Source organism: Bufo bufo, chromosome 5 (assembly GCF_905171765.1).
Source record: "Bufo bufo chromosome 5, aBufBuf1.1, whole genome shotgun sequence".
NCBI lineage: Eukaryota > Metazoa > Chordata > Amphibia > Anura > Bufonidae > Bufo > Bufo bufo.
Window position 1 is genome coordinate 360,377,323 of NC_053393.1, and position 23,596 is coordinate 360,400,918.

Here is a 23,596-nt window from a genome sequence, read left to right on the forward strand (position 1 = left end):
CAGTATAACTACCCCACAAGTGACCTTATTTTGGAAATAAGACACCCCAAGGTATTCCGTGAGGGGCATGGCGAGTTCCTAGAATTTTTTATTTTTTGTCACAAGTTAGTGGAAAATGCTGATTTTTTTTTTTATTTTTTTTTCATACAAAGTCTCATATTCCACTAACTTGTGACAAAAAATAAAAACTTCCATGAACTCACTATGCCCATCAGCGAATACCTTGGGGTCTCTTCTTTCCAAAATGGGGTCACTTGTGGGGTAGTTATACTGCCCTGGCATTCTAGGGGCCCAAATGTGTGGTAAGGAGTTTGAAATCAAATTCTGTAAAAAATGACCTGTGAAATCCGAAAGGTGCTCTTTGGAATATGGGCCCCTTTGCCCACCTAGGTTGCAAAAAAGTGTCACACATCTGGTATCTCCGTACTCAGGAGAAGTTGGGGAATGTGTTTTGGGGTGTCATTTTACATATACCCCTGCTGGGTGAGAGAAATATCTTGGCAAAAGACAACTTTTCCCATTTTTTTATACAAAGTTGGCATTTGACCAAGATATTTATCTCACCCAGCATGGGTATATGTAAAATGACACCCCAAAACACATTCCTCAACTTCTCCTGAATACAGAGATACCAGATGTGTGACACTTTTTTGCAGCCTAGGTGGGCAAAGGGGCCCATATTCCAAAGAGCACCTTTCGGATTTCACAGGTCATTTTTTACAGAATTTGATTTCAAACTCCTTACCACACATTTGGGCCCCTAGAATGCCAGGGCAGTATAACTACCCCACAAGTGACCCCATTTTGGAAAGAAGAGACCCCAAGGTATTTCGTGATGGGCATAGTGAGTTCATGGAAGTTTTTATTTTTTGTCACAAGTTAGTGGAATATGAGACTTTGTAAGAAAAAAAAAATAAAAAAAATAAATCATCATTTTCCACTAACTTGTGACAAAAAATAAAAAGTTCTATGAACTCACTATGCCCATCAGCGAATACCTTAGGGTGTGTACTTTCCGAAATGGGGTCATTTGTGGGGTGTTTGTACTGTCTGGCCATTGTAGAACCTCAGGAAACATGACAGATGCTCAGAAAGTCAGAGCTGCTTCAAAAAGCGGAAATTCACATTTTTGTACCATAGTTTGTAAACGCTATAACTTTTACCCAAACCATTTTTTTTTTACCCAAACATTTTTTTTTTTATCAAAGACATGTAGAACTATAAATTTAGAGCAAAATTTCTATATGGATCTCGTTTTTTTTGCAAAATTTTACAACTGAAAGTGAAAAATGTCATTTTTTTGCAAAAAAATCGTTAAATTTCGATTAATAACAAAAAAAGTAAAAATGTCAGCAGCAATGAAATACCACCAAATGAAAGCTCTATTAGTGAGAAGAAAAGGAGGTAAAATTCATTTGGGTGGTAAGTTGCATGACCGAGCAATAAACGGTGAAAGTAGTGTAGTGCCGATTTGTAAAAAAGGGCCTGGTCTTTAGGGGGGTATAAACCTGTGGTCCTTAAGTGGTTAAACATAAACTTTATACAGGCAGAGCTTATTCACAATCTCACATGTCACCCCACTAGAAGTTGTCACCCTCGGCAACTCTCCCCATACAAACTCATCCTGGGCATAGCGCTGTGGAGGCACACCAGCATTGGGCCTTGCTGACCTTCTCAGATTGGGGAGTTCAGAAACACTGGGGATATCAGGCATATTTGACAAGAGAGGAGCTGTTGATTGCTCAGCATTGAATCTGGGTGGCAAACCTGCCACGGCCGGAACCTCTGTGGACACTTGGGCAGGGACGACCCACCATTCCTCCTCTTCCTCATCTGAGGGACTTTCCTCCATACCCTGAGCATGAGGAGGCACCCCCTCTACGCACACCGGTTCATCAAAATTGCAACGTCTCAACATATTACGGTGTAAGTTCCGTGGGGGTCCCCCTGTCCCTACTGGCTCTACCTCATAGATCAGAATAGCGGGGTCTACTCTTCTCTTCACCGTGTATGGAACTGCCTCCCACCATCCATCCAACTTCCCTGACGGCCGTTTGGCTTTGACCATCACCCTATCACCAGGGACATATCCATCTTTCTGCACTGGTCTTGGGTTAGGGTGTACCACCTGTCAAGGGCGCTCCCCCACAACCTTGTGGACCGCTCTCAGCCGGCGGTGGTGCTCCTGCACCCATGCGGTGGTACTTCTCGTGGGGGCTCCATCGGGTTAGGCATGTGGAGATCTTCAATCTCCCGTCTGGCTCGTCCAAACATGAGCATATGTGGAGAGTATCCAGTGGTACTGTGTACTCTGTTGTTATAGGCCCACATCAACTCAGGTAGGTACGCGGGCCACTGGGCTTTCTGACTGTCTTCCAGAGTCCGCAGCATCTGCACGCCCCGTTTCCTTGTGGGTGATATGGAGTGGTTCGAGAGAGTTCAATCCCATACAGTTGGTACAGTTCATTCATTAGAGTACCCTGAAAGCATGCTCCCTGGTCAGAATGTATCCTCCGTGGACACCCGAACACCTATATAAAGTGTTTACAGACAGCTTCGGCGGCCGACTCTGCGGTTTGGTCTCTGGTGGGCACAGCCACCGCATACTTGGTAAAGTGTCATGACTAGACAGTACGAGTGTCCCGAGGTAGAATATACAATCTGTACATAATCGATCATCAGAAGTTCTAGGGGCGCCGAGCTGCGGATGGTCTGCACAGGAGCCCGCTGCTCAGTACTCTTACTCAACCCACAGGATCGACACTTAAGACATGCCGCGGCCACCATGTCGGCCAGATCTGGACAGTATACCAGCCGTTGGAGCCACTTGAACGTTTTGTCGCTCCCAAAATGAGCTCCCTTTTCATGAGCTTCCCTGGCGGCCTCCGGTCCCAACGACATTGGAATGACAATCTGTTGCCGGTACTGCAGCTCTGACTATAAGTATATGATCCGGCACAGGAGGCCCTGGGTAATTGTCAGCTTGTCCCATTGCCTTAACAACTTCTGACCCTCTGGGGTCAGGAGGGCTCGTTCTTCTGGCCGAGGCCAGATCTTGCTCCAAACCCATTCTTTCACCTTCCACCAATGCCAGCAGCTATCCTGGACTCTCTCCCAATCAGTCAACATTTTCCCCAGCACCAGCATCATTCCAGACGCCACCCCACTTGAATGTGCCACATCCGGAAACAGAGGTAAGCGACCAAGGTCAGGAGTTTCAGTATCCTCTAACTCCTCATCGGCTCTCTGAGTCGACTGTCCTACTGGAACTCGAGAGAGTGCATCAGCGTTGCCGTTCTCCCTACCGGACTGGAACTTGATGTGGTATTGGTACTTAGAGAGGCGGGCTAACCATCTTTGCTCGAGTGCGCCGAGCTTGGCATTCTCCAGGTGTGCCAATGGGTTGTTGTCTGTCATCACGGTCACTTCTGCACCAGTCAGGTATTCTGCAAACCTTTCGGTCATGGCCCACACCAGTGCTAGCAGTTCCAGTTTAAAGGAGCTATAGTTATCAGGGTTGCGTTCTGACTCTCTTAGGGACCGGCTCCCATAGGCGATAACTCTCTCCCGTCCATCCTGAACTTGGTACAATACGGCCCCCAGACCATGTAGGTTTCCATCAGTATACAGCAGGAATGGGGTATCAAACCGCGCGTAAGCCAGGATCGGGGCATTGGTCAGCGCCTCTTTCACCGCTTCAAAGGCCTCTTGTTCCCGGGGCCCCCAGTTGACGGGGCATTTCTTCGGGCCCCCAGCTGTGCCTCTTAGCAACTCGTTTAACGGGCTCACCAGATGAGCGAATTTTGGTATAAACCTCCTGTAGTAGCCGGCCAGTCCCACGAACGCCCGTACCTCCCGTAGTGTACTTGGCCGGGGCCACTTCTGAACAGCCTCCACCTTGCTGGGGGCCGGTTTTACCCCCTCCTGGGTGACCACATGTCCTAAGTACTCTATCTGCTGTCAGAACAGCTGGCATTTTTTTGGTTTGATCTTGAGCCCATGGTCTCGTAGCCGTCCCAAGACTTGTTGCAGCTTCTGGAGGTGATCTTCAAAGGAAGCCCCGAACACTACTATGTCATCCAGGTATATCAATACTGATTCGAAGTTGAGGTCCCCCAGACAGTGTTCCATCAATCGCTGGAATGTCCCCGGAGCATTGGAGAGGCCGAATGGCATCCGGTTGAACTCGTAGAGTCCCATAGGTAGAATGAAGGCCGTCTTGGCTTTGTCCTTCTTGGCCACTGGCACCTGCCAGTACCCACTAGCCAGGTCAAGAGTTAAGAAGAACTTTGCTTGGCTTAGGGCTGATAATGACTCCTCAATACGCGGAAGTGGGTAGGCATCCCGGACGGTCTGAGCATTCAGCTTCCGATAATCCACGCAGAACCGGAGACTCCCGTCTTTCTTCCGCACCAAGACTACTGGAGCAGCCCACGGACTTTGACTCTCCTGGATCACCCGGTTCTCCAACATGCTGGCCACCATATCTTTCACCTCCTGATACATCTTAGGTGGGATCTGCCGGTAGCGTTCCCTGATCGGCGCAGCATCGCCGGTTGGGATTTCATGTTCGATGGCAGTAGCACACCCAAAGTCCTCGTCATGTCTTGAGAAGGCCTCCTGAAATTCCCAGAGGGTGTCTTCCAGCAGCTTTTGTTCCCCCGGGGTCAGGGTTCTGCAGTCCATTCCCATACGGGCCATGATCACTCGACCTTTCCACTCCGTTGTTGGGGTTTCCCTTGAATGGATCTCCACAGCATAGGTCCAGGCTGATCTCCTATCCGGCTGCAGCGTGAAGCCCCTTCGTCAAGCGATACCCCCTTCGGACACATAAACTTTGGCCAGCAGGGTATTTGCGGAGACGGGTAACTCGCAGTCTTCAACATTACAGCAGCGTATAGGCACACATCCGTCCTTCACAATGGCGAGGGCCCGGACTACCAGTGGGCGAATCTGTGTTTCTTCTTGATAAGCGGGTTCAATTAGGACCTCCAGTCCATTCAATCGTCGTCCAGCCCCCACTGGCGGCATCAATATTCGCTCTTGTCGAGGTGGGATCTTCAGCGGGGTCCTCCGGAGCACCCTCACATCTCCAATGGCCCGACCGGACAGGTTACTCTTTTGCAGGCTACTGCTCCTCACCATCTGTTGTAAGACCTTCTGGGTAGGCCAGTGTGCAGTTTGCCCATTGCCAGTACTTCGGCCCTTCCTTGGCATAGAGTTGATGGTCTAGGTCTCTCAGTATATTCATGCCCAGGGTCACGTACATTTCTTTCTGGGACGAATGGTCCACCAGCACGACCCCTTTCTTGCCGATGTCTTGCCCAAACAGTCGGACCCGCATCCAGACTATCCCTCGGACATCCATCGCTCTATTATCGCCAGCCGTCAGCCTGATGACGCTCCCGTCCTCGGGCTCCATCATATGCCCGAAGTGCCTCTCGAAAAACTCCAGAGGCATTAGGGTACACTCTGACCCTGTATCAACTAGGCAGCAGACCTTTCGGCCTTCCAACTCGGCTTCTAATACGGGGCTGCTGGCATGCAAGTCACGTTCTCCACGCAGAGGGCTTAACTTCTGGTGCACCACCACAGGACGCCCAGCTACTGCAGCGGAAGTTTAACGTCGGCTCAGACACTACCTGTTCTGGGCACTCTCTGGCCACATGGCCGTACTTTCGGCAAGCCCAACAGAGGGGCCCTCTTCTGACCTGCTCCCTCACCGGGGTTGTTCTGGGTGGAGTGTCACGAGGTGCGGGGACCGTTTCCGGACGCCGGGATGGTTCTGCCTTCATCTGGGACACTTCCAGCCGAAGATCTTTCAATTCCAGCCGCAGGGCCTGGACCACATCCTTCAAGGACTCTGATTCTTCAGACCCCGGCCGGTCCATGGAACATGCGTGCTATTCACCACTCTTGCTGCCGCAGGTATGGGCTCTTCCTCTCTCTCTACGGCGGCTAAGTAGACACTGTAGAATGTTATATCGGCCATTGTTCGGGTCATCTCTTGTAATTTATCTTGTAAGAATTTATTGGAGAGCCCCACTATGAACTGATCTCGTAGGAGCCGGTCCACCTCCCAGAAGGCGCCCATAGCCTCAGGGTCTCGTCGTTGTATCTCATTCAGTGTCTCCTGTAGAGCATTGGAATATTGCATCAGGGTCTTGCCCTCTCGCCGGGGTCGGTTAAAGAAGTGACTCCGTAACTGTACCACTTTGGCCCGCCCCCCTTGGGCTCTCTCTAGCAGGGAGAATATCTTCTCTAGGGTATCTCTCTCGGAGTCAGGCCTTACCATCACTGTCCACCTGACATCACCCTCTAGGGCTCCCAACGCAACCTCGGCCCGCGGTTCGGGGGTCAGGTTACACATTTTAACTGCACTTCGCACCCTTTCAGTCCAGTCCTGCAATGTCATGTTGTTACCGTCATACTTTGGCAGATGACGCAGCAGCGCCCCTACAGGGATGTATCCTACTGGGGTAGCCATATTATTGGGGGCAAGCTGGACTTGCGCCTGTGCACCCTGGGCTGGGTCCTGATCCGGCACCACTGGCGCCGGGGGACGATCTCCCGCCGCGTTCCCGTCCATAACGGTCACTGTATCCTGCCGACTATGCCAAGTTGTAAGCCGTGTACCGGGGTGGGCTCGCCAGGATACAGCGAAGTCACAGACAAGGAAAGCAACACTGACACCAGCTTAATATGCAAGAACATAAACTTTACTTAGGAAAAAAGTAATAACACAGGCATAACCAAAACAATACAAATACACATAGAAAACGCTATACCCCGGACCCACAGTCAATGTCCCTACCCACTGGACAAGCCTAGCCGATGGCGGACACAGCAGAGCCTCCAAGTCGTGCTGTGCCGCTAGAGAGGACTGACCTAGCCGATAGCGGACACAGCAGAGCCTGCAACGTCAATACTGCGCCGCAGAACAGTCCCGAACAACCTGGCAATAACACAACCCTAACTAGCTATCTAGTTTCAGGCCTAGGCTTAGTCTCTGTTTTTCAGGCGCCACTAGTGTAAAGCATGGAGTAAACGGGTGTACTGACCTTCGTCCGTTCTGGGCCATAGGATGCCACTTACCCGGGATGGCCACCAAGCTCACAGCAACCATGCAGCCTTGCTTGATGATGAGGCTTTCTGTCCACACACTGAAACTGGTCTTCCTGGGACAACCTCTCTTTCAAAGAGCTGGATTCAGTAAGGAGACGACAGCTACTCTCCTTCCTTTGAGTGTCCATTCACTGCCGGACATCTGCAAGCCAGGATGGAATCGGATTCAGTCCTTCACAGCACAATCCTTCCACCTTGTCAGATCAACACTTCCTGGTTCACTCACAAGCAGCAACATGAGTCATCACCTACTTTACATATGCAAATCCCAGAGTGTGCTGGTTGTAGCTGCAAAACAGTGACCTCTAGTGCCCGGAATGCCAAATGACAGTTTAAGTACACTTTAAACATAAACCTTATACAGGCAGAGCTTATTCACAATCTCACAGTTCCACATAAAAGATTAATATATAAAATGAGAATGCTTGGAGTGGGAGAAAATGTCTGTATGTGGGTAAGTAACTGGCTCAGTGATAGAAAACAGAGTTTGTTTATTAATGGTACACACTCAGATTGGGTTACTGTCACTCAAGGGTCAGTATTGGGCCCTATTCTCTTAAATATATTTATTAATGGCCTTGTAGATGGCTTGCACAGTAAAAAAAAATTTTTTTGCAGATGACACTAAACTGTGTAAAGTAATTAATAAGGAAGAGGACAGTATACTGCTACAGATAGATCTGGCTATGCTTGAGGCTTGGGCAGAAAAGTGGCATATGAGGTTTAACACTGACAAATCTAAGGTTATAGAAAAATACATGTCACCAGTACATACTAAATGGTAAAACACTGGGTAACACTGACATGAAAAATGACTTAGGGATTTTAGTGGACAGCAAACTAAGCTGTAGCAAACAGTGTCAGGCAGCTGCTGCCAAGGCCAATAAGATAATGAGTTGCATCAAAAGGGGCATAGATGTCAGTGATGAGAACATAGTCCTGCCACTTTACAAATCACAGACCACACATGGAGTACTGTGTACAGTTCTGGGCTCTTGTGAACAAGGCAGACATAGCAGAGCTGGAGATGGTTCAGAGGAGGGCAACTAAAGTCATAACTGGAATGGGGGAAATACAGTACCCAGAAAGATTATCAAAATTAAGGTTATTCAGTTTAGAAAAAAGATGTCTGAGGTGAGATCTACAGTAATAACTATGTACAAATACATCAGGGGTCAGTACAAAGATCTCTCCTATGATCTAATTATATCCAGGACTGTGACTTTGACGAGGGGACATCCTCTGCTTCTGGAGTGAAGAAGGTTTGTACACAAACATAGAAGAGGATTCTTTACGGTAAGAGCAGTGAGACTATGGAACTCTTTGCCTGAGGAGGTGGTGATGGTGAACTCACTAAAAGAGTTCAAGAGGGGCTTGGATGTATTTGTGGAGTGTAATAATATTACAGGCTATATTTCAGGGATGGCCAACCTGAGGCAAAACTAAAACTCCCATCATGCCCGGACATTCTACAGATAGCCTACAGCAGGGCATGGTGGGAGTTGTAGTTTTACAACAGCTGGAGAGCCACAGGTTGGCCATGCCTGCTATAGCTACTAGAGATAGGTTGTTAATCCAGGGAGTTATTCTGATTGCTTGATTGGAGTCGGGAAGGAATTTTTTCCCCTAACATGAGTTAAATTGGCTTCTACCTCACAGTTGTTTTTTGCCTTCCTCTGAATCAACTTGCAGGATAATAGGTTGAACTGGATGGAAAGAGGTCTTTTTTCAGCCTTACAAACTACGTTACTATGTTACTAAATGAGCACTAACAGGTAAGAGTTGGCCATGCTAATTAGTTAATTTGCATGAACTGACTTCTACTGCCCTGATGGTGATCCTCCATTTTATTTTTTAGGCTGAATTTTGGCCTCATTCACATGGTCTTTTGCTAGTGGAGTTTGTTTTCAGTGGAGAACATTCAGCTGTGGTTTATATCCGCACCCGCTCCAAGAATGAACATGTCCTTTCAAAGCATGGTGTCATCATGGATGTTGCTGTAGACCGTGGTGGGTGACTGTCCAAGGTTTAGCTTGGACCCATTTAAATGTAAAAACCACAGTGGTTTCTTCCATGGAATACACAGAAGATTTTAGGGTACGGCTAACTGGCCAGACTGGTTGTTGCCAGGACAGCAGGGTAGTGGTGATCCCCTAGAAATGAATGGGATCACTGCGCGAGTCCCAAAAAAACTGCTACTCTGATATCCTTCCACGTCACATGTCGTGCAACCAGTGTCACTGTATAATTGTACCCTTACCTTTACAAAATTACTGTTGGGAATTAGGCCTAAGGTCACATTAACATTCCTGTGTATTTTGACGTGGAAAACCTATGTGCATTTCATCTGTGAAGATGTCCATGAAGGATACGTGTTCGGTCCATGTGTCTGTTTTTTGCCCTTTGTGTGTAATCAATATTCCTGATACACTGCTCAGCTGAAAATTTATTTCCAGAGCATCTCCTACCAATGGTCCATGAAAAACCACAGACAGAACACAGATGCCATCCATGTTGCATCAGCAGTTTTTCACAGACGCATACATTTCAATGGGCGTGGACCAAAGTGGTGCATCTTTATGACTTCATGATTCACTGAAGTATGATAAGGTCTTAGGCTGGTTTCACACGGGCGTTGCAGGAAAAGATGCGGGTGCGTTGCGGGAACATGCGCAATTTTTCCACGCGAGTGCAAAACATTGTAATGCGTTTTGCACGCGCATGAGAAAAATCGTCATGTTTGGTACCCAAACCCAAACTTCAGGTTTGGGTTAGGCAGACATCCCAACCTGCAAAAACTCATTCCAGGGAGGTGTACTTCTCATTTCAGGGAGGTTTTCTTTATTTTTTCTTTCACGAACTTTTTATTACATTTTCCAAACATATGCAGTATCTGCAAACTTTGCTCTATGGTGTGGAGGACTGGGCTCATTACCCTGCCTCAAATTGTCATATTTATGTATATGATTAAAGGGATTCTGTCACCACCTATAAGCCCTGTGAGCTAAACATATGCTCATGTCCAGGGTAGCATTCTGATTTCTAAGGTGGCCTTATAAAAGCTATTTGTGGCTTTATTCTGCGGAAAAACAGGTTTTACTAACCTGTCAATCACTGAATTAAGGTGCCCAAGCAGGGGAGGTCTGTGGATGCATGGTGCCGGGCCGCACGCATCGTCGTTCGTGCCCAGCGCCGCTTCTACTCCTCAGTGCCACCTCTCCCTCCCTCCCCCTCCTCCCGCTTTGAGATCCCGCGCGTGCGCACAGGCTTAGCCTGATGCGCCGTTGCGGACTGCTGGCATCGGCTTCTTCTTGCACTGTGCGCACGCGCCGAGAAGGGGACACTGCTACAGGTTGCCGGAAAGGTTTACTGCGAGTAAACTAGAGATGGGAAGTTCGGATCTTTCACATGAATCGGTTCATTTGAATCAGTTCATTCAAATGAACCGATTCATGAATCGAATCTTCGGTTCGTTCGCTGAGCTGACAAGAAGCAAGTGAACCGAAGCTTAGGTTGCGCAATGCGCATGCGCGGATTCTTCGATTCACTTGCTGACTCGCTGAGTCGGCTCTTGGTCTGAGTCAGGAAGTTTATTCTTTAAATCCCTGTGTGTAATTAATAATATAATTAAAATGGAGGGTTAAATGTGTAAATGTTTTTAAAAAAAATACATCTCTCTCAATAGTTATATAGCTACTCAATGAGACAGAAGGAGGGATGCCTTTAACATATATATCTCCTAGAGAAGCCAATTTGATCCTAAAGGGTTAATTCAACCTGTAATCTAAACTCTGTCCTGTCACTTCTCTTATCCCTCTGCTATCAGTAAACCTTTCCGGGATATATTATTTTACATGCGGGTGTCAGGGAGCCGCTATCTAATAGCGGGAGACTCCCTGAACGTCCGGGAGACTTGATATCCCTGGTTAGGTGTTCTGTAGATTGTATTATTTTCTCTTATAACATGGTTATAAGGGAAAATAATAGCATTCTGAATAGAGAATGCATAGTACAATAGGGCTGGAGGGGTTAAAAAAAATTATAATAATTTAACTCACCTTAATCCATTTGTTCGCGCAGCCCGGCTTCTCTTCTGTCTTCTTTCTTCAGGACCTGGGTAAAGGACATGTGGTGACGTCACTACGCTCATCACATGGTCCATCAAATGATCTTTTTCTATGGTGATGGATCATGTGACGGGCCATGTGATGAACGTATTCACGTCATCAAAGGTCCTATTCCTCACAGAACAAGACAGAAGAGATGACGGCTGCGCGAACAAGTGGATTAAGTTGAATTACATTTTATTTATATTTTTTTTAACTCCTCCAGCCCTATTGTACTTTCTGTATTCAGAATGCTATTATTTTCCCTTATAACCATGTTATAAGGGAAAATAATAAAGATCGGGTCCCTATCCCGATCGTCTCCTAGCAACCGTGCGTGAAAATCGCACCCCCATCTGCACTTGCTTGCGGTGGTTTGCGATTTTCACGCAGCCCCATTCACTTCTATGGGGCCTGCGTTGCGTGAAAAGCGCACAATATAGAGCATGCTGTGATTTTCACGAAACGCACAAGTGATGCGTGAAATTCACCGCTTATGTGCACAGCCCCATAGAAATGAATGGGTCGGGATTCAGTGCGGGTGCAATGCGTTCAACTCACGCATTGCACCCGTGCGGAAAACTCGCCCGTGTGAAAGGGGCCTTAGACTTCAACAGCAGCCATTTCATTACCATGAAATGGTAAATAAACTCCTAAGAGTTATAACTCACAATCAGTACAAGTTTGTAAGTTGTCAAACTTTATAAAAATAATTACAATATGTAAATTGTACAATGGTGGAAAGAAACTAATGGGAAACAAATCTCCCAAGTGATGGTTCCGTCTTTAGTCCCAGTCATACATATTGATTGCTCAGCTGTATTTATTTAGATGCAGCAGAGAATTGGAGGAATATTACACTTTCAGTATATTATTACGCTTTCAGTATTCCGCTCACCATAATGCAATCAGGTAAAAACTACTATACCAAGCTTCATCACAGTATAGCATGGCAAGAAACTCACCAGCAGCTCAGAATAAATTACCCCATTATGAAACAAATTTACAATTACTCAAGCGAGACAAGTGTTCGGGATTTTTTTTTTTAACAAGTGGACATAATCAGGAATGATAAAAATGCTTCTTGCATTGTGAAAGTACATGGAAAATAAAAGATATCTAATAGCTGAACTTACATGTTATTATTGCCTTTCCCTACTTATTCAACTTGTCTGCAGAATTGTCAATGCTAGGGCTGGTTTGCTGCCTAGCACTACTCTATTATTGGTACTACTTAACTAAAGGAATTACCCTTAATTAATATATAAAATGAAAATCAGACATCTTATAGTACATGACAATATCTTTCTAACAAAGCTAGAACCAGCCCTGTACCTCACATGGATCAAGAGATCTCCCCATTCATTGCTCCAATTGCTCTGCTAGATTTATTTCAAGTTAGCAGCTAATGGGGTGCTGTAGCTTTCTCCCTGTAAGGATACCTGCACATGGGTGCGGACTGTCTTGCAGAAATTCCACATAAATTACCATGCGGATTTCTGTCGGCAACCGTACCAAAAACCGCCTGTTACTTGCACTATTTTGATGCTGTTTTGCTACAGATCTCACCTTTGCATAGAAATCTGCACAAAAGAACCGCAAAAAGAATTGACATGGTGAAGCTTTCTAAATTCAGGTCAGGCCAATTTCTGCACGGAAAGAAAAGCAAAGTGTACATGACATTTGTTTATTCTCATACACTGTGATAGTACTGTATTAGGGTGCATTCACACGACCGTACAGTGTTTTGTGGTCCGCAAATTGCAGATCCTCAAGACACGGATACCAGCCGCGTGCATTCCGCATTTTGCAGTCCGCACATGGCCGGCGCTATATAGAATATGCCTATTATTGTCCGCGATTATGGACAAAATAGGGCATGTTCTATATTATTTGTGGGACCGCAGAATGGAACATGGATGCAGACAGCACAGGGTGTGCTGTCCACATCTTTTGCGGCCTCATTGAAATGAATAGGACCGCACCCGTTCTTGGCACAGTTGTGACTGTAAATCACAGCCTCCTCTCCTGTTGCCATTAAAAAAATGGGAATGGGTGGACCCCTTGAGACTGCCGGTATGAATGCTATGGGGGCTGTGGCCACTGAAATGTTAAAATAACTAACCTCAGTGCCACTGCCACTACTTTCTCTTCCCCAGGTTACAGAGTGATGTATTTTTTGTTGTTGAGCCTGCAGCCAATCAGCGATACTGACTCCACAATAATATATCACTATGGATAACCCAGAGAAGAGAAAGGAGCAATGGTGTTGGTTAAAGTGAGGCAAATTATTTTATTATTTTACTGGCCTTAGTCCTTAGAACAGATTACTATAATACAATATTTCTATACAGTATAACTATTGTGTGGGGGCAAAACGCAAACTGAGCGGAATTGGCCCAGATATGTATTGGGTGGGGTTACAGTTGTAGTTTAGTGTAAAAAAAAAATTGCCGCTCTCCTCTATAGGAGTGCTATGTAGATGTAATGTACTTTCCCGACCACACTACCGCTACCAGTCTGGCCGCGCTATTATTGCACTGCCGGTATCGCTCTATTCCTCTGGCAATCAGCCCTGATGACAGTAGAGCTGGTCAGCCTACTAGAGAGCAAGGACCCCCAGTCAATCAGTGTTGGCACTAGAGTCATGGTGGGGTACTTAGACAGGCAACTGCTGACCCTAGTTTCGTGTTATTTGGTCTTCTTTCCTCACTTGCTTAGTTTGTGTTTTATGTGGATCCCTAGACTTATGATCTTCTGCCTGTTAGTGATTTTGCCTCTGACTGCTGATTCTGACGTTACCTCCTGGCTCTGACCCTGCTTGGCATATTACTCTGCATTCGTTTTTCTCCTCTGCTTCCTTCCTTCTTTTTACCTTTCTGACTTCCCTTTTATCTCCCCTAAATAGGTCCTGGAGTTGAGGAACACTGCTACAGGACACAGTGCAGACACAGCAGTTACAGAAATACGGGCAAAAACTAACAAACACAACTCAGACTCAATCTAAGGGGTCCAGACATCAGGCAAGTACTTTATATAAGCAGAGACTATAGATATTGAAGTTGTATAACCAGGACAGGGCATAGCAAACAGATACAGAGCTCAGCAACATACAGCAGTCTGACACAGAACACTGGAACATACAGTATATAGCAGGCTTAACAATCTCATGACAACAGGTGCAGATTCAGACAGGGAATTAACCTCACAAGGACCAAATTAAAGAGATACACATCACAGTGGTGCAATTCATAACCACAAGCAACCACCGCCAGTATGCATGGACTGAAACAAATGTGCACTGCCATACTGATAAATGGACCTAGCTACACATCCACAAGTATCTGGCAACCAGCCAACACAGCAACAATGGAAAACATTAGACAGACATCTGACAAATAGCTTCTTCATACAGATACAGACAGGACAGGGATACAAGTCACAGAGGTAAAGTTCACATCCACAAGTATCCATGGCCAGTATGCATGGAACACAACAACCAGTCCACACAGTATACAATGGCACACAGTGAACAGACATCATAACACTCCTGAGCTGTCATCTGTAAATAATTCTTTATCTGCTCTTGGTTCATTGCATGACGATCCTGACAGGGATGTTGTTTCTGAGTCATTCTTAGTGAGCTAACCTCCATCTGGATCTCTTGACGAGACCATGAAGTTAGCGGAGGAGCATGGGGTTGTGCTTCTATTTCTGAAATCCTGTCCGAAATTACCACCGCTGGAAAACTTCAGTACCTAGGTCAGTGATGGCTAACCTTCGGCACTACAACTGTGGTGAAACTACGACTTCCAGTATGCTCCATTCATTTCTGAGAACAGCCAAGCAAGGGGGCATCTTGTGAGTCAGTTTTACCACAGCTGGAGTGCCGGAGGTTAGCTATCACAGGCCTAAGTAGTTCTCAAGGAGACCACCAAGGTAAGCAGGAATTATCTCTTACTGACATGACATGACTAGAAAGTGGACGGATCTATTTAATTGGCAACCAGAGGTGATTGCTTGAAAAAGGTTTTTTTGTGGAAGCTCCTGATCTGCTCTAGCTAGATCAGACTAGGCAGTTTTTGGTGAAGGTTGACGGTTCTGAGGTATTTTAGACGCCGGTCTTAATAAAGCCCCATAGCTGGCGGTGGATCCTCTGGAGTTATAAAGAGGCACAGGCCTCTCCATAACTTTGGCGCATCCAGCGCCAGTTCTAAATGTAAGACAGATTCCGAGCTGTCTTACATTTAGACCTTTTTCTATGCCTGAAACAGGCATTCAAAATGATGAATGAGATGAGTCTGCAGGGCTGTCCCCTTCCCAGCCAACGCCACATCCACAATTTTAGATCTGGCGTGAGAGGGGCAAAGTTACGGATAGAGGTGCAACTAACCATTGTGCCGCCATCTTCACCTGAAATATACCTAATTTATGTGTATTTGCGCTTAGTAAATGACCCCCTCTGTGTTTGTGGTTTGGGACAATGTATGGCTCTATACAAAAAAAATTGTGACTGAAAGTACCTTCAGGTAAACTTGCTCCTCGATTTATTGGTTCGTATGGAGTGGTTAAAGTTATTAATCCGGTGTCCTACTGTCTTTGTTTGCCAGACTCATTTCAAATTCATGATGCCTTTCATTGGTGTTTAATCAAGAAATATGTCACTTCTCTTATTCCTTCTCACTGTAGCTGGCCAGCTAACACCTGTTCTAGGTTGCTAATACAGCTTATATGTTTAAACAGCTAGACCTGCCAATAACCTTAATACAGTTCCTATGTTTGTGTGTTAAAGACAAAATCAGAGATATTTACAGTGACTTTATGTTTGGATGTCATATAACTGTTATATACTGTATATTGTGTTCACAGAAGCAGAAAATATAATATGCCTTTAAGATTTATTATATGGATGTGAGGTAAGCTCAATGACACAGCAGAAACAACAGAAAAGATAGAGAGTTTAACTGTTGTTGTCAGGGCTGCCATCAGAAATTTTGGGGCCCCTTACACAGCTCAAGGCCTGGGCCCCCCCCTTCGTTATCCGCTCCTACTCTGCCCCTTTAGAATCAGTCCTGACTCCGCCTCCCAGCCCCCCCCCCTCCACCCTCAAGGACCTACCCCAGTCTGCGCTCCGGTCTGTGGACTCTGGTCTTTGGTCTCGCCTCGGTCTGGTTCCTCCTAGTCCTGGCTAAGGCTTACACTTCCGATCGCCCCGCCTGCAAACCAGATTTGACTGGCAGGCAGCGGCGCGTGAACAGGACTGGTGCAAGTATTTTTGCCACCCTAGGCGAAAGCTAATTTTGCCGCCCCCCTTGACTCAGCCCATTGACCACACACTTTAACCCGCCCCTTTTTTGTCAGCCACCTATTTAATGATTGTTTCATGCAACATTTTACTTGACCAGCTAATTTTAGATATTCTAGATATTCTTGGTGGTCATCTGTGCCATTTTGGCCTCAACTCATTACATGACCCCCTACACTACATTACATTATTGACAACTGTAAGTTTTTACCTTGACTGGTGGTGGCCTAGGTGTGTTTATCAGCAGGTCTGCTCCAGTCACTGTTATGGGGAATCTGTAGATGACACAATGTTATGGGGGATCTGTAGATGACACAATGTTATGGAGGGGGATCTGTGGATGACACTGTTATGGGGGAATCTGTGGATGACACTGTTATGGGGGATCTGTGGATGACACATACCGTATATAGCATCTTATGTTATATGTGTCATCCACAGATCCACCCCATGACAGTGTCATCCACAGATCCCCCTCCATAACAGTGTTCTGTGGATGACACTATTATGGGGATCTGTGGATGAAACTATTATAGGGAACTGTGGATGACACTATTATGGGGGATCTGTGGTTGGCACTGTTATGGGGGAGAAAAGGACTTATCTAGAGATGTGTTGGAGCAGACGATCCACCAAACTTCCAGAGCTCACACAAGGCAGAACTATAACCAGCAAAGGCTATAGGGAGAGGGAGGAATAAATAGCCTCACCAATTACCAAAAGAACAACACCTGGGAGGAGGTGTGATTCTGTTCAAACCCACAACAATACAAACTGTCAGATTGAGTCACATGCAGCAACTCTGACAGATCTCCTCAGAACACCCACAGGACAGGGCGTGACAGATACTCAAGAGAGAAATATATCCACCATTTTATGTGGAAAAACAAGATTGAATAGTTGATCCACCATCTTATGCATACTGCCAATTTGTGATATCTTTATGCAACATGTGTTTTGTACATAGACTATTTGCTGTGGAGGCGTCAGTGTTATATATGAAGAAAAGTTGAAGTTAATAAAGAAGTTATTTCAAGCATTTGGTGTGCTCTTTAAACTTACTGTTTCCATAGAACGGCGCTAGAGGAATTACAGAGTAATAGTCTGGTTAGACCAAAAATTCAGAGATATCAAAATTCTTCTAATGCCACAGAGCAAAAGGCACTTCATAGTGCTGCGCCTGCCACAGTGGAACTATTACCCTCAGAGGGCGAAGCGATAGCGCTCCTCAACTTGCACAGTAAAGAGCGCATTAGAACAGTGGAGCGCCAGCATATAGCGCTGCATAGCAACTGATCCCTGACTAAGCAAGCAAAGACACCTCAGTGGAGCTACCATCAATGCCATAGAACATGTGCATTAGTCAAACTGCCGCCGACTCTTAAAGTGGCAGAACCGCAAAGGCCAAATAGTCAGAGAAAGAGCACCAACCCTCCTGCAATCCCTAGAGACAGAAAGAGACGCATTGTGGGAGGCAAATGTCCAGAGCTAGAGTGCCCGCCCCGCTATCCATGGAGAGACTACGTACTGCAGCCAGCTTGTTTCCCGCCACTAGGCCCAAAGCCTGCAGCAGCGTACCCAAGCCAGCGCATCGCAAGTAAGCACAAAGCATCGCAAGTCATCACAGATCATCGCAAGTCATCACAAAGCATCGCAAGTCTGCACAGAGCATCACATCAAGAAAAGACAAGTCTCCTTTAAGACAGACATTTGTTCCAACAACTTTCAGATCGCAGTATCCTGCTCTTCAGAATAAGGTCTGAGCTTTCCTTTTATTACTTATCATTGCATATAGACTTTGGCATAAAGAGATATTTTCATGTTTAGGAATAAAGTAAAACAAAGGACAGTTTGCAGTACATGGACTCTAAAGGATTTAAAGTGAAAGTCATTTATTTCCTGCATCTATTGCTATTGCATTTAAAGTGAAAGTCATTTATTTCTGCATTTGTCAGTATCGCATTTAAAGTTAAAGGTTCTTTAATATTCGTATTGATTGTTATAGCATTTAAAGTAAAATGTCTGAGCCTAGTATTACCATGCCACTGTTAGAAGATACAAATATAGATAGGATAGAAGGTGAAGAGCAAGAGAACCTGTCTGAGTTAGAAGAGTCTGATGCAGCATTAGTCTTGCCTCAAACAAATATAGCCCAAACAGATGAACTAAGACATTCATCACGTGCCAGAAAACTGACCCCAAAGATGCTGGAAAATTTGGAGCAAGAAGCAGCATTAAAAGGAAAAAAGTTTGCCAGAATGTATGAGAAGTGGAAATTATACATTAAAGGCATGCGTGGAATTTTAAAACAAGAAAGTATAAAAGGGAACTTGAGTGATACGGTAGAGACGGTAGAAGAATCTGTATCAGAGCTTATGGCAGCATATGTAATCCTGCGGTCGCTTACGACACCTTCCCAGGACATTGTAAGGAACATGGACACGTACTGCTGTCACAAAAGATTTGGTAAAGCTTATGAGAGAACTATCATCTGCAGAAAATTATGATGAAGTTAAAGCAAGAAGGAGAATGAAGAAGCTCTTTATGAGAGACTATGCTAGGTCCTTAGGTGGAACCACAATTACAAGTAGGACTTCCTTCGCTAGCAGAAGTGCCGCCCCCGTGTCAAAAACCTCAAGTACTTCAGCCAAAAGAAAGGAATTAGCTGAACAACTTGCTGTCAAGAGAGCAGAAATTGAGATGTAAGCTGCCATCGAGGCGCAGCGCCAACTGGTGGCTGAAAAGGAAGCTGAAAGGCAAAAAGAAGTCAAGATCATAGAAGCCAGACTTAGAGTACATGAAGAGGATATGAATCAGAGTAGTCTTAGATTCAAATCTGTACTAAGTGAAGAAACAGACTCCTATTTTCCTCCATACACACAGAAGAATGGAAGGAAATCTCCAGCACTTAGTGAGGAAATAAGTCATTATCCTTCCATCCCTGCTTAGAAAGACAAACAAAGACCTAGTCCAACGTTAGGAAAAAGGTACGTGAACTTACCTTCTATCTCTAACAGGAAAAATGAAAAAGAGGACTCCCCTAATTCAGAACTAAATGAGAAAATAGAACTGAATGATTCTATTCCTAGATGTCACTGCAACGGTCAGGAGAATGTTACAACCATTGTCCCAGTAAGACCACAGAGAACAGTCCTCGCTAGACTTACCGTTCCGGAACCTACTGTATTTTCAGGAGACGTACTGAAGTTCATAGAGTGAAAGGCAAGCTTTGAAATGATCATTGAGCATCATTGCTTCAGTCCAGTCGACAAGTTATTCTACCTTCAGAGATATGTTGGTGGCGAAGCCAAGGAAGTTCTTGAAGGTAACTTCTATAGAACAGACGAAGAAGCCTACAAGCAAGCTTGGGAAAAATTGAATGCAAGATATGGTCATCCTTTCTTAGTACAAAGAGCCTTTAGAAAAAAACTGAATAACTGGCCTAAAATAGGTCCTAAAGAATACTTCAGACTCCAAAAGTATGGTGACTTCCTGCAAGCTCGCAGCAACGCCATCCCTCATGTTTAAGGACTGGAAGTACTGAACGATTATCTAGAAAACCACAGGATGCTAACTAAGCTACCTGAAGAAGTGGCTTCTAGATGGAATTGCTATGTGACTAAACAGTTAGATCTAGGTAAGAACTTCCCAAGTTTTAAAGAGTTCTCTAAGTTTGTTAATGAGGAAGCATGGATAGCATGCAATCCAGTAAAATCATCTTACATCTTAAAATCCTTAGAAGAAAGGCCTGCAAGAGAGATAAGATGTGCCAGAGCAACTAGCTTTGCAACCAACACAGCAGCTAAAGGTCCAGATACCTATGAGAGCAAGTTCAAAGGCACTACTGGGATCAGTAGAGAGACAGAACCGACAAATCTTCAGACTACCTTCAAGCGTATGTTCTGTGGAGAGAACCACTCCATACACAAGTGCCAACAATTGAAGGAGAAGTCCCCATAAGAAAAGAAAAAATTTGTACTGGATAACCAACTGTGTTTCGGATGTCTAGAAAAAAAGGCCATGTTACTAAGGAGTGTAAGAAAAAGTCCACATGCAGCGTTTGCAAAGGACACCATCCTACACCACTGCATGAAGAACGTCCAAAGAAAGATAAATCCTCAATACTTAAAGATACTGAGGAAGGAAAGAAAGTATCTGTATTCTCTTGCAGAGTGAGGGAAGGAGAAAGCAACGGCACATCAATGGTTGTACCAGTGTGCATTTCAAATCCTAAAAGGAGGAACAAGAAGGTATACGCCTATGCGCTACTTGATGGCCAGAGTGACGTCACCTTCATTGATCAAGAAATCTGCAAGAAATTACAAGTGGCTACAGAACCAGTGAAGCTCAAACTCAACACAATGACGGGGAAAGACATATTAGTGAACAGTCAAAGGGTCAAAGGACTGAGAGTTAGAGGACTTCATTCAGACTTCTGTCACGGCTGAGGATGGGGAAAACCCTCAGCCGTGCGGTATCAGGAGATGTAAGGTCGCTACTTGGCCAGTAACACAGAATTAGGGAGCAGGTCACCTCCTATAGCTTCCCTAATCTGACCCTGACTCCTAGCTGCATGAGCCGCCCTTGAAGGTAGGAGGGCTCATGCTCAGGAACCTTGGATCCCTTCTGACCCTCCGACGATCCCTGTACTAGGAGCTGGGTAGACAACCCGTTCCTCCTGGACACGGAGTAACAGGAGTCTAAAATGGCCAAGCTATAAAGAAAGGGGAACATAAACAGACATATGGCAATGGCAGGTAAGTGCAACTAGAACCACACTTACCTGCCACAGACACACAACCTGGAACCCACGTGCAAGTGCTGCTGTCCACAAACAACACAAAAGACACCGCACACACAGACATCACACGGGAACCCAGGAAACCATATTCTGCAATAAATAAAGACCAAACAAACATCTTCTAAACACCATACATAAACCTGTGACCACAAGGGTGGCCCCCACTGGCAGATGGAATACACAGGAGGCTGCTCCAGCTAACCATGGCTGAAGTACCCCTCAGACAAGTGATATACACTGAGGCTTTATAGGCCCAAGTGGCCACACCCACACAGACACACCCAGTGCACACACACAGAAGGGATTTAACCCTTCCAACACCAGGCAAGGGAAGATGGACACTTAAAGGGGAATACACACATAAACAAACACACTTCACCTGTTGCCGCGGGCAACGGCATGCGTGGCAATCATGTCCTGGGGATCAGCCATAGGGCTGAGACACTGCCACCACATGCACACAACACCACACGTTGCCACAGGCAACCAAGTGAAGGAAAGTGTCACAAAACATACCACTGGCCGTGACAACTTCACATTAGATCTACCTCCAGCTTATACAAAACACGATATACCTCTAGATTGAGATTGCATACCTACCTGTGAAACAGCCAATAAATGGGAGCACCTATCTGTCCTATCTCATGAAATATCTCAGCTGAAGGAGTTTGGTGTTGGACTGTTGATAGGCTACGATTGTCCCAAAGCCTTGGTACCAAGAATGGTAATCACAGGAGGAAATGGTGAACCCTACGCTGTTCAAACTGATCTAGGATGGGGTGTTGTTGGAGGAAAACAGCAGATCGCAAACTCAAGACAGGTGAAAGGATTGTGTCATGAAAAATCTATCCAAGAGTTACCAACTGTAAGTCCAGCAAAAGTAATCAAGATCCTTAAATCCGACTTTGCAGACATAAGTTCAAAAGAAAAGTGTATCCCAAGAAGACATAAAGTTCGTACACACTCTAGAAGAAAGTATTAAAGCTGAATTAACAAGGTCATCTTGAAATGCCCTTACCTTTTAGAGAACGTCCTCATCTGCCAAATAACAGAAATATTGCCCAAGCAAGATTTAAATATTTGAAGAAAAAGATGGGAAGAGATCCCAAATTCAAGCAGGATTATTTGAAATTCATGGAAGGCATCCTCGAAGAAGGACATGCAGAGAAAGTTAATAACCAACCTAAAGAAGGAGAAGTGTGGTACATCCCACATCAAGGTGTCTACCACTCAAAGAAACCAGATAAGATTAGAGTGGCATTTGATTGCTCAGCAAAGTACGATGGTGTTGCATTGAGCGATCATCTACTAAATGGAACAGATCTTACAAATACTCTGCCTGGAGTACTCTGTAGATTCAGAAAGTATCCCGTAGCGGTCATGTGTGACGTTGAAAAGATGTTCCACCAGTTTCATTTGAAGAATGAAGATAGAGACTTCTTGAGGTTTCTATGGTGGGAGGATGGAGATACAGATACAGAGCCAGCAGAATACAGAATGAAAGTACACTTGTTTGGAGCAGCATCGTCTCCAGGTTGCGCCAATTCTGGTATGAAGTACTTGGCCAATCAGAATGAAAAGGATTGCCCATCAGCAGAAAATTTTTGTAAGAAAAACTTTTATATAGATGATGGTCTTATAAGTCTAGAGTCCACAGAATTTGCAATCAAACTAGTCAAAGAAAGCCAAGAGTTATCCACAAGAGGAAACCTACGCATTCACAAATTCATCTCAAACAACAGATAGGTACTGGAGTCCATCAGTGACTCTGAACGTGCATCAACAATAAAGAATGTAGATCTCAATTATGATCATCTTCCAGTTCAAAACGTACTTGGATTGAGATTGAATGTAGAGAATGACAAGTTATTCTTTGAAGTATCTATTGAAGAGTAAGTTGCAACTAGACGCACCATTCTTTCTGCAGTGGCTTCTATATATGATCCATTAGGATTCTTGGCCCCAGTAATCCTCAGAGCAAAAGAAATCCTACAAGAATTATGCAGACAGAAGTTGGGATGGGACGAGTCCATACCTGAAAATTTGAAGCCAAGGTAGGAGAGTTGGATAAGAGACTTGCAAAACTTGAGAGAAGTTCAGATACCCAGATGTTTTGAACCTCATGATTTCGGAAAGTGCAAGAAAATAGAACTTCATCATTTTTCAGATGCCAGTAGTTATGGTCAGTGCTCCTACATCAGAGTAATAGGAGAAGAAAAGAGACCTCCTGCGCCTGTTCAGGTGCAAGATGAGCTGGAG